Below are 12,490 nucleotides of genomic sequence, written 5' to 3'. Positions count from 1 at the left end.
ATCTGAGCAACACAAAACCCTGACGGAGGCATCCTGCAGCTAATCCCTAGTCATTGTTTACCCGAAAGATTGATCCGCTAGTTTGTGTTTACCGTCTTCAATCAGGAGGATGAACTTGGCAAGGCTTCTTTTTGGCGTCTCTGAGATCTTTATACATCTATGTGAGCTCGTCTAGCAGTACGATTAAGAGACTTTAAACCATTTGTCGGTGTACGTGTGGTTAGGATCTCTTTTTTTGTGTGATTGAGCGTAAGAGGAACTTCGATTTGACTTGATGTGAATGTCAAGGCTTTGATTTTGAAGGAGACTGGCAGCTTTTACACAGTACAGCTCTGACTGATTCTGAAGAGGGGAGCTAGAAGGGCAACCATTAACTAAAAGTGACTCACTTTTGCTTCATTTTAACTGATGAAAAACACGGTGACACAAGACGACAAAAGTTTTCGTTGAGGACGAGGAGGACGATTACGGCGCTATAGCTGAGGGTTTAATAGCTGCAGCATTAATCACCATCTACATTAATAACAAGCCAAAATTGTGACTCCACAAACTTTTTCCAGGAGATTTGCCAAGGACAGTTTCTCTTGTAGCGACTGCCAGTAATATATTGTATGCTGTTTGCACAAGAAAACCCGCTGAGGAATCTGTTTCTATCTCTTGCACACATGAAACACACCAAAAAGCAGCACTTCAGCATTATTAATAATGGATCAAAGAACGTAACCAGGCAATCATGCATGTTGGCTTTGCATTGATCCATGTGAAGCATCATGTATATGGGGAGCGCTGATATATGACCTTGAGGGCCGAATGAAAAATGGTAATCTCGCATTCACCCTGATGGGGTGGGTGACATGTATGGATCAGATTTTATTTAAAAATGAAACAGAAAAGCTGCAGAGAACCATTGTTGGTTTTAATCCTTTTTAGGCTGCAGATTTGGACAGAATTCCTCTTTATTTCAGCCTGGTGTATTTACCATTACTGTGGCTGTTGCGTCTCCATAAGTGAGGCTAACTTTGCTCTCTTCATGGGTGAGATTCAGAGGAATGAAGAGAAAAACACAACAGCTTGTGAGTGGTATTTAGTGTGGAGCAATTAGCATGAGTTTCCTGCAGATGTCCCAAGAGGGACGATTTTTACATGATCATTTTAAATGTGTGCATCCATGTGTGGGATTGAGGCTCACTGGAGATGGAGGCAGAAAGTTACACAAATCTCAGTAAAAGTTACACAACTATTCATTCCAGGTTACTGATTTCTGTGTTTGCTTTCAGTCAGACTTGAAACAAACGCATGAAATGGTCTGTAAAAGTCTGCTTTCTTAGGATAGTTGCAGGGAGTTCGTGCTAATTAGCTATTTACCCCTGCTAAATGCTATACAGGGGGTGAAGGCAAAAGTTAGCACACCGTGTAGAAGTTTAAATTAATGTGAATTCTCTTTTAATCATTTCTTTCCAGGGTCTGAGTCCTAAAAAGTGATTCATTGTTGTATTTCAGTTGATGTTCACATTAACTTTTTTACAAGCTAACAAAGTCTGTATAATGTGAGACAAACAGGAGCAGACAAAATCAGCAATATTAATCCATAAATGATACAAACACAGCACCTATCCAACCAGGCTGTTATATAAATGAATATACAAAAAGCCATGAGTGTCTTTTCAGTAGTTACAGTTTTAAAAAAATCATGTCATACAGCCGCCTTCTTGACTGAAGTTTCTTATTTTTGTTTCTTTAAGTTGTGACCCTGTTCCTTACAACATCAATGTAAAAATCTCTCCATCAAAAGTTCTGCAGAATTTTTCAGGTCATTTATAAGAAGCTTCCCTGAAAAGCAGCTGGATTTATTCGTACTTTTTGTTCTGAATTTGTACTAAAATCACCATAAATTAATCGCGCTAGAGTACAATTGGAGCCAAACCAAATAAAATGTATCATTGCTTGGGAATCAATATATATTGTGTAGTTCTTTGATCAAAATTATAATAAATAAACACAATAAATGTTAGCCTGACTTCTTTTGATAATGTCATATTGCCGTTTTTCACTGGAGGTTCAAACTTCTTGGCTGAGCATGAAAGTGATGCATGAAAATGAACATCCAAAGAGAATAACCCTATTCCGTTAGCGGAATATGCTATGGAATAGGCTATGATATTCCGCCATTATGCCACGGAGATAACTTCATTAAGAATTATGGGAAATCGGACCATTCTACAGTCATTCTACGGTATTATACACTACTGTTCAAAAGTTTGGGGTCACCAAGACAATTTCATGTTTTCCAGTAAAACTCCCACTTTTATCCATGTGCTAACATAACTGCACAAGGGTTTTCTAATCATCAATTAGCCTTTCAGCACCATTAGCTAACACAATGTAGCATTAGAACACAGGAGTGATGGTTACTGGAAATGTCCCTTTGTACCCCTATGGAGATATTCCATTAAAAATCAGTCGTTTCCAGCTAGAATAGTCATTTACCACATTAACAATGTCTAGACTGTATTTCTGATTAATTTTATGTTATCTTCATTGAAAAAACTGCTTTTCTTCCAATAAAAGGGACATTTCTAAGTGACCCCAAACTTTTGAACAGTAGTTTATATTTAATACAAAACAATATTGATTATGATCCTCTGTATTCTCACCTACGCTCCAACTCATAGATCATTTTCTACTCACACTGTTCCTGCCACTGATCCGTATGAAAGGCTATGCCAAGCTTTTATCTTAATGGATTTTAGAATTATCTTAAGTATTTAATAACTCATTGATTCAACGTTGCGTTTCGAGGACAATCCCAAAGAGACCCGATGAACGCCACTCGCACAAACTGACAGGAATCAATATGGCTGCTTCCTCCTGTCAAATCCTCCTGCATCTCCTGTATTGGGTGACAGCAGTTTGCCACATCCTGCGTGGATTCATTTCATCTTCTGCTCAAGCACATGATCAATACTGTTAACTGAGAAGAAGAAGAAAATGTACCATTTATCTAATGACAGGACCAATTTCTACATCACATGATAATCAGAAAAGCAGCGTAGTAATTAGGTCAGGCCACAATAAAATATTGATTGAGTGATTTTGGGTTTGTATGTGGCTTTTTGTGTGGCTGGCATTACATTTCTTGAGTGTCATTTTATTTTACCAGGAAATTTTTATAAAAGGAAAACTTTCCAACAAACTGGATGTTAGCTGTTGTAAAGGTTTGTTGCCCTTTGACCTTAACTTTCAATTAATGTAATAGAATTTGCCGTGTGTGTGTGTGTTATAGTGTGTGTTATTGTGTGTGTGTGTGTGTGTGTGTGTGTGAGCTCATCCCCTCTCAGATCATTGACTGCTGAAGGTTTGGTAGGAAGTGCTCTGCCCCCCCTCCACTCTCCTCTTCCTCTTCTTTCCTTTCGTCTTTCCTTCCTCTGAGCCGGGGCTGAAGCTGGCCGAGTTCAAAGGCGAAACATAGGAAGAGGCAGAAATAGGGAAAGAGAGATGTGGGGAGGAGAAGGAGCTCTCTAAACATCGAACTTCCTCTTAAAATACAATCAATGACGTCTGTCTCACAGCCTCACATTTCCTGATGTGAATTCACTCAGTGATGCAGCACAAACTCCTCTTTGCACCACTGGGGCTTATTTAGGCTTATTTCCATTAATGTTATCTCTTGTACCCTGCTATAGATGCCATTCAGTATACTGATACAAGGCATTAATTTGCATTTTGTACTTTACACATTGGATTTTCTTTACTTGACCTAAAACCGTTGAACTTGAAATTTGTTGGTGGGTTTAATAAGCTTGCTTCCTTTAATAAATTGCCAAAATCACACAAATTTTCAGCTAGAAACTGTAAAAACCAACAGATTAATTGGATTTTCTAATTTTCAACCATCTTTGAACTACTCGTCTGTGATGCACCGTTCCATCACGAAACCCTTTATGGGGCAAGTGATAATATTTGGTAAATTCCACACACGTTAAATATTTGCCTCTCAGTGAGGTCGAGAAGCATATGGTTTTCACCCAGCCCATCAGCGAAGATCATGCTACATTACAGAACATGACATTGTGGCATTTGACCAATCAGGAGTGGCATGGAACGTATCAAACTTTCTCTTTTCTCTGAAGTTGGAAAAAGACGGACTTGTGGCTGAGTCCTCTTCCATATCTTTGGTTGAATTTCTACATATCCTTGTAGATAAACATTTACACGTTGCATCCTTGTGCCTATTAATTTCTAGACATGTTTTCAACCAAACGGCACAAATATTCCAGGAGTAGCTCAGTTTCTTGAAGTATTACACCAGTGGGCTGCACAGGTGCACTTACATGCAGGAATATGGAAGTTCAGTGGATGAGAAAATGTAGTGCCTGAGGAAAAATCAGTCTGATGGCAAGGAAAAGTGCTGGGATGGCACGTAGCATACACTTAAACAGATGTTGGTTTATTTTTAGGTAGACCTCTTTTTAGGTGACCTCGTCTGCACCAGAACATCGGAGCACTGGACACATTACAGCTTTAGTTGGACACCAGCATATGTCCTTAATGCTTCTCCAAACTGGAGGTATTCTGATTGCCATCTATTGTAATTCATATACCAACTATACATAATTACCCTGTACAACCCCAATTTGAAAATTTAAACTGATTTTTTTGGAAAATGAAACCAAAGTGTATATAAAATGAAACTGCATGTTTCAATTTTCTACTAACAACAGTGCAAATATTAAGAGTTGGTTCATTGAGATAAACTCCTTCTGTTAGAAGCCTTTAAACCACTGCAGAAAATGAGAGCATTACAAGAAAATGCAGTTCAAAAAACACCATTCGGATTGCAAAAATGGTGGAAATCAATGTACAAAACATCACAGAAGTCTAAATTTGTTTCATGAATCCATTTGAGGATTCAAATTCACAGTTCCCAGTTCAAAAATTCAGCTTTTAATGTTCAAATACAACATGCACAATAAAACCCTCCTTATGTTGTTTACCCTGAGAGCTCTGATTTAAAATTCTTTCTTACTCTAATAGAGGCAGATGTATTATTTGAAAGTCCATTTTTCACACTATCGAGAGCAATAAATTCTCTCCTAAAGATAAAGCACGAAACATTATTTTTAGTGTAGGTCATGTTCATAGATGACAAAGCAGTATTCTAATTCCTCTTCCATGCTATTTGTGGAAAGGTTTATTATGTGAGACTGTTAGCTGAACTGTCACAGTGTGACAAGTGACAGTTTGTGAATATTAATGATGATTCTGATGAATTTTGTCACAACTACACAAGTTTCCTGTGAGAAACGACAAAGCAGAGACACTGTATGACGAGGAAAAGCCGAAAAGTTGGCAGGTGTGTAGGTTAAATGTAATTATTGGAATCTGTCAGTTTGTGAAAGCAAGAATCGAGTTTGTGGAGTTTTCAGTAGTACGTCATCAAACAAAATACATTATTCTTTTATGAAGCCTTCACATAAAACAAAGAGATGAGAATGCGTTTATATAAGAAACACACAGATCAAAGAGTATTGATTGGCTGATGTGAACGCACAAAGACAAAAGGTAGATGAGCTTGAAGGGTAGCTGATTCTGTTTTTCTTTTTTAGCCTTGTAGATCTGTTCTGCTTTTATTGCTGCCCTCCAATTTTGACCTTTAAAAGTATGGTGTGTAAAAAATTATATTAAATATTGAATGTAGTGCTATCTTTATTGCATGTAACCAATGTTTGTACATTTAGCTACACGTTTCACAGTAAAAAAAAAATGTTTTTACATTGCCAACTACTCAGCTGCACAAATAATGAGTTATATTACTAGCTGCAATACTGTTTCACTAATAAAGATTATGTAAAGGCTGTGGTTTAACAAGCCTATCTTTACCATTAACAGCTAATGCTAGCTTAGCCTCTGTGGTTTTAAGGCTTGCTAACTGAATGTAGTATTAGTTACTGGAGGGTTGCTGACAGCTAAATCAACACACATGAACTGAACAGCTTTTGAATTATAGAGAAATGTATTTTCCTGCTTTTAGTAGATGCTAATAACTTTCCATGACTCCAACACCAAGCTAACGCATATAGAAGCAGCCAGACTGTGAGTACGGGCGTGTATTTCTGACACACATTTCAAATTTCAGATTTTTATTTTCCTCCCCTTCCACTATTACATGATTAATATAGCTAGCAATTTGAACTGACCTTGCAACGATACAAAAAATGTTAAACAAAAAGGAAATGTTTATTTGATTTGTTTCCACGAAGTACTTTGGAGAAAACAAACTAGGCCATGTAATGTCAGTAGATGACAGTATAGGTTTACATAGCTGTAATAAACAGAGTAGAAGAAGATGAAAACAAAACCAGTTGTTTGCCAACTGCTTAAAAAAACCTTGAAGAAGAAGGTGGAACAAACTAAACTTTGACATCTACGAGAGAAAATCTTCAGAGATTGTTTTCAATCAGGAAAATTGTAATTATTCTTTGAAGTCAGCTGATATTGGGCATTTTCATGCTGTCTGGAGACTAAGGCAATGATTAAAGAGGAAACTACTGATCAGTAATGTGAGTTAAATGTTAACTATATCAGAACTGCCTTAAGTATACAAAGTTAAGTACTTTTGAAAAAAATATTGCCATCTCTTTGCAACCTTTCCCATTGTAATACCTCAAAATTTGCATGAAAATGTGTCATTAAAACCTGCGTAAGGAAAAGATTTGACAAACATTTTGATTGTGCAATCAGACTGCCATTTTAATAACCGTGCTTGTCTTCTTGTGTGAAAAATGGTCCACCAAAGCAAGTTCCTCCTAATTCTACTTTGCAGTTACACCATCACTCCATCCTGGGCTTAGCACCACCCAAAACTATTGTTATGCTTTCACAGAAATACAGCCAAGCGACGATGTTTTTCTTTTTTTGCTATGGCAGAGTAATAATGGGTGTAGACCATTCTCTAGCACTGACGCAGTGCAGTGGAGAATAGTCTGGCTGTGCAAAAGCAGCAGCAGCATGACCTGATATCATCCGTCCATCTATTGCAGGGTTACATGTGGAGACAATCACACTCACATTCACACCTATGGACGGTTTAGAGTTACCAATTAACCTCAGCATGTCTTTGGACTCTGGGAGGAAGCTGGGGGCATGAACCAGGGATCTTCTAGCTGCAAAGTGAAAGTGCTAACCACCAAACCACTGTGCATCAGCCCTCCAAAAACACAAATCAAGTCAAAAAAATACTGTAGCTCTGTTTGCTACAGAGAAAACATTCTCTCAGTGAATAGAACCAAGAATAACCACTAAATTGTCAAAAAAAAGTTGGCGAAGTAATATCATCCACGCAGTAAACTAATACACTTGACACTAGGGAATTGGATTACTGGATAGAGTTTGAAAAGATTCTTAACTTTACTTTAGTTTTCAAGGGTATGCTTGAAACGGAATCAAAAGCTGTACTCCGATAAAGCAGGACTGATTTGAATGTGCTGTGATTCATCCATCCTTCTACAGTTTTCTTACACCTTATTGTCCTCGCAGTCTGCATGTAAACCCATGTGGGAGTGAGGAGGTAAACATCCAGAGACTGCAGCATCTCTCTGTAGATAAGTCTCTTTAATACTGCCTCAGAAATATGACTAATTAAAAAAATGCTGCAGGTGCATGCTGTCCTGGTCCCTCGCCTCTGATGGAAACACAATTAGGCTTCAGTTGCAGAGAACAAATTGAAAAGCATTTAATTGCTTTTAGGGATCACTGTGCACCATAGAAGATCAATTCACACCAAGCTCCAGAACTGCCGCACCAAGGGCCATTTAGAAGGAATATAGTTGGCAGAGAAATGTTGGATTGACTCTTTGTTTACCAGATTCAGTGCATGGCAAACAGGAAGACTTCATTGAGAAATTTAGGAATGTTTGGAGCGTGAACGCGACTGCCACTGCATTGCATAACATGTAAATTCACTCCCTCCTGCCTACTGCTGCTGTGTTGGTGAGCTGGTTTCGAGTCGGTGTGGCTGCTTTGATCTCGCTCCAGGTTTGACACGTTAGTTATTATCTCCTCTGTGTTTTCCACTGCCTTCCTACACACCGTGAAAGCCAGGGGATGGCAGTGGGAGTCTATCCAGAGGCTTAGAGCGAGCAAAGTCTCCGTCAGATGCTTCTTTTAAGTGATTCTCGATGAAGTGGCAACCGGGCGAACTTGCTGACATGTTGGGAAAGTGCACTTTAAGAGAGATGAATAAGCAAAAGGACAGAGGGAAGAAGGGTTTTCAGAGAATATAATGTGTTTGGTGTTAAAACACAGCAGGCCTAATGTTTTGATAATTTTGTCACTGTCAGCAAATTTCATGAAAAGATCATAACCAACGATGCGTTAGCCTAACTTTGAATACTTTTTGACTTTCCAGGTCTAAGGTGGAATATCCTCAGTAGCTACATCTACACTAGACTATTCTGCGCCAGCTGTTTCAGTTGTTTTTACGCCCCTAAGTATCTCCAGTAGGCGTCCTCCTGTCTGTTCATCAATGATCTTAGATGACGACACACCTTCTGGCCAACACTTATGGTGCAGAAAGGCACCTACAAGTTATGTCAATGGGGGTGATACTCCTCCACAAATATCCATTTGGTGATTATTCTACAAGGGCAGTAGTGTGCAGTTCATTTACAGAATCCATTGATACAACCTACTGCACATTTATGGAATGGAGCCATCCAAGCAAAGTAGTAAAGTAATATAATAGCAACAACTTTGTGTCCACAGAGGTCTGTATACTCATCTGTAAGAGAGTCCATTTTAGAAAGGGAAAGCTGTTTACCATAACAGCTGAGGATTGTAGTTTTTAGACGATTTGCCCCAAACAGGATCAAACAGTGCATTTGTTCACTACTGTTTTAAACAGCAGATTAGAACACCTCTGCTACTCTAGTTTGTATTTATACCAGCAGGATAGTTTATTGTTTATGTGTTCGACTCAAAGTAAAATGGCCATGTTTGTCTTAATTAAGGAACATGTCATCCAGTGCAACAGTGAGGCTCACTGATGTGTTTTTAATGTGTCCTTTGGGGGTTTGCCAACAATCCAGGTCTATACACAAAGAGCCAAGGGATGTTCAGCGTTGGATATTCAGACAATGCTTGTTAGCAGGATCAATTCATTGTTAGTTTAATGGGATTTATTGATACTGAAAAAGTACAAATGTTATGAGACACATGAGCCACATTAGTTATTTTATACAGGAGTATATTGTGTAACCTTCTTTGTAGATGAGTTCCTGGATATCATGAGGTGCTACTATGGTGAAGCAAATGTGTCAACCACTATTTTATTGCAGAACCTGTGCCACGCAGGTCAATCAATACTTTAAAAAAAGGAGAATGCTTATTTGACACACAAAAATCAGGTCCTGGCCCTCGTTGGTTTGCAGAGAGGAGGTCATTCTGATGGAGTCAGCAGTTAGAAATTAAACTGAATAAAACATATTAAAGTGATTTAATATGCTGGACAGCGTTTTGCACCACTGACCAGTAGTGCCTTGGATTCTCCGTCAGCATTTAAAATTGTATCTCATGTTCTCATAAACACGAAGGAAAATCAATAACAATATCAGACGTGGTTGTCTTTCCCACTGCTGCTTACTTCACACTCCTGCCAAACAGACCATAAAAAGAATGCGTCCATGCAGGGCCACAGCCACCTTTGAGGACACAGAGGTCATATCCTTGGTACTTTTCTTTGAAGTATATCTGAATTAAGAATACATTATTCAGGAAACAATGCAAAGGAAACATAGTTATTCGAGATTCTCATTATTATCCAGGGAAAAAAAGCCAACTTAATGAGAAAAATACCTGTGCAATGTTTCTTAGATTCATATTGTGGATGGCTACAGGATCAAAATCCCAATTCTGTCTGCAACAGAGGTTTTGGTTTAAACTACCAGTCATTTTTTTGACTATCTAATTTTGAAATGCAATCGTTACATTGTTAAGTTTCCCTCACTGAACCAGAACACAACAGGCAGCAGAGTGAGAGCTGCTATCACTCAGGGAAACCCATGCATGAACAAAAACCCGATACTAAATAAAGTACAGAATCTTTTGTTTTTAGTTGCATTTATTAATTTCCTCAGTCAAAGTATTCCAAATGCTTTATGTGTCATAGGTCAGCTTAACTGATACAACTAGCATCATCTGCAAATTGTGCAAGGCCAAAACAAGCAGAGGCAGGGTTGTGAAACACCTGTCAACATCTGTAGCCATCTGCATTTCAAAAATCTTCCATCTTAATACACAAACAGGTAGTTTTACTTGTTGAACATATACAGAAAATGACATTTGTGTACAACTCCAGTCTACAAATTTGGTAATTAAGTTTTTTTTTGTATTCATTTAAGGATTAAGGCCTCATCCAGATTACTCAGGTTATTCTACCAAGTGAACATTTTCATTTACATTAGGGCTTCTCCTCCACATACAGATGCTGTTTTAGGTCACTCAAGTGGATATTTCGATTTCCTATCTGCAAAATTTTACCTCTTTGTGTGTAAAATAAGGAGTTTGAGAAGCGGTGAGGAAGTCCATTATTGCTTTGTGTGAGGAGCATTCTCCTGAAAAAAAACAAGAACAATGGTGGATTTGTATCACTTTCTTTAGGTTTAGTTAGCACTAGCAGTTACAAGTTCACAACTTCACTTTGCATTGCTGTAACACTTCACTGGCACCATAAAGCCTTAGTGTTTGCTGTGTTTGCCAACATTTCTGTCTCTGCAGTTTAAAGTCTGTAGAAACAAGGAAATTTATATGTTTATTTATACTAATACATTGGTGATATGTGAGACTACCCGGCGTGCTTGTTAGGGCATTTGTCGTCGTTTTTGCATTCTTGTGTGTATGTTGACACTTTTCTTCTTTTAGGGTAAAGATATTTGTCCAGAAAAACATCCATATTAGTCTGGACAAGGCCTAAGCATACATAGAACAAGAAGAGAAAATTCTGCACTTAAACTAAACATTTTAAAACCCACATTGTTTTTTGTTTTCTTTTTGTTTAAAACATATTCTGACAAAGCTAAAGACAGAGCAATTTCTTTACGGTTTTTGCTCATGAAGGCAGAAATTTTGGAGATAAGTGGCTTTCGGATGACATAGCTGATGGGAGACAGTTCAGTTGTTGAGTTCAGTTAACTGAATACATTTTTCTGTGGGACTTAGACTTGGATGCTGCCCTGCTTTTTCATTTTTAGTGACCTTTATTCAAAGTGTCCTGGTTTATAGGAAACACAGCAGTAGACATAGTAACAAGTATGTTTTATATATATAAATATATATATATATATATATATATATATATATATATATATATATATATATATATATATATATATATATATATATATATATATAGACAGCTTACATTCTCCTGTGGAACCCTAATGTACCATGAAACGGCAAATTGAAGGATAGAATTTCAAATGCCTTGAAATCGTGCCCATGACACAGCCCTGTCACAGAGGACTGTGGCTCAGAGATATCAAGATTTTTAAGAAAAAAAGTGTTTTTTCTTCCATTTGTCTGATGCCCAATCAGGCAGTGAGACGTCTAAATCTCAGCCTCCTGCGCACACTGTGCACAGCAGTTTGCTCCAAAATCAGTCGTCGGGCCCAAATCCGGGGTTAAAATTGGCCTCTTAAATCATGTTTCTGGCTTTGATTTTAAGCCCAAATCCAACCCTCGAATAACCCAAATATGTCATGACTTTTCTAGTCTTTATGTCCTTGTGAGGACATTGGTTCCACACATACACACAGTTGCAGTGATGCCAGCGGTCCACAAGGCAGGATGCTGTTGTATGTGTGAGTAGCATTTTTATAGTTGGAGTGGTAGTAAATGTGTACTTATTAAGTGAAGCTAAAGAAAGAATCCCAAGTGACAGTTTCCAAGCTGTTAGGAGATGCAGTAGTGTGCTGGATGTTGTGTATCGTAACTGTGAAAGTCTAGAAATAGTCCTAATGTGTGTTTATGAAGCCGCCGACACAGCAGCAGCAGCTTGACTAATTTAAACCTGAAATCCTGAACGCAAGTGACTCAGTGACGGCGTCGTGGAGCTGAAATACGACAGCAAGTTGTTGTGACTTCACATATACGAGTCTGAGACAATTTTTCCACGCTGGTGGAGACCCAGATATGTCAGATCTGTGATGCGTTTTATAGAAGACTTATCTTTTCAAATTCTGAGGCTGCAGACTTTTACTCCAGTGGCTGAGCATACTTTTCCTCCACTATAGATTTGCTTGTCAGATTGTGTAAACATGACGTCCTCCTCGGCTCAAACAGAGACACACAGTTGTGTGAACACTAATGTGTATGCAGGCATTGCGTGGACACATATACACACTTTGCCCTCTGGTTATTGTAGACAATGTCACTGGAAGGACCTGAGATGTTTGTGTGCATGTTCATATATGTGAGAGGATGAACTGTTTTTCTT

The sequence above is a fragment of the Amphiprion ocellaris genome, chromosome 24 (assembly GCF_022539595.1).
Source record: "Amphiprion ocellaris isolate individual 3 ecotype Okinawa chromosome 24, ASM2253959v1, whole genome shotgun sequence".
Lineage (NCBI taxonomy): Eukaryota > Metazoa > Chordata > Actinopteri > Pomacentridae > Amphiprion > Amphiprion ocellaris.
The sequence above is the reverse complement of the archived record's forward strand: the minus strand, read 5'-3'. Positions refer to the sequence as shown.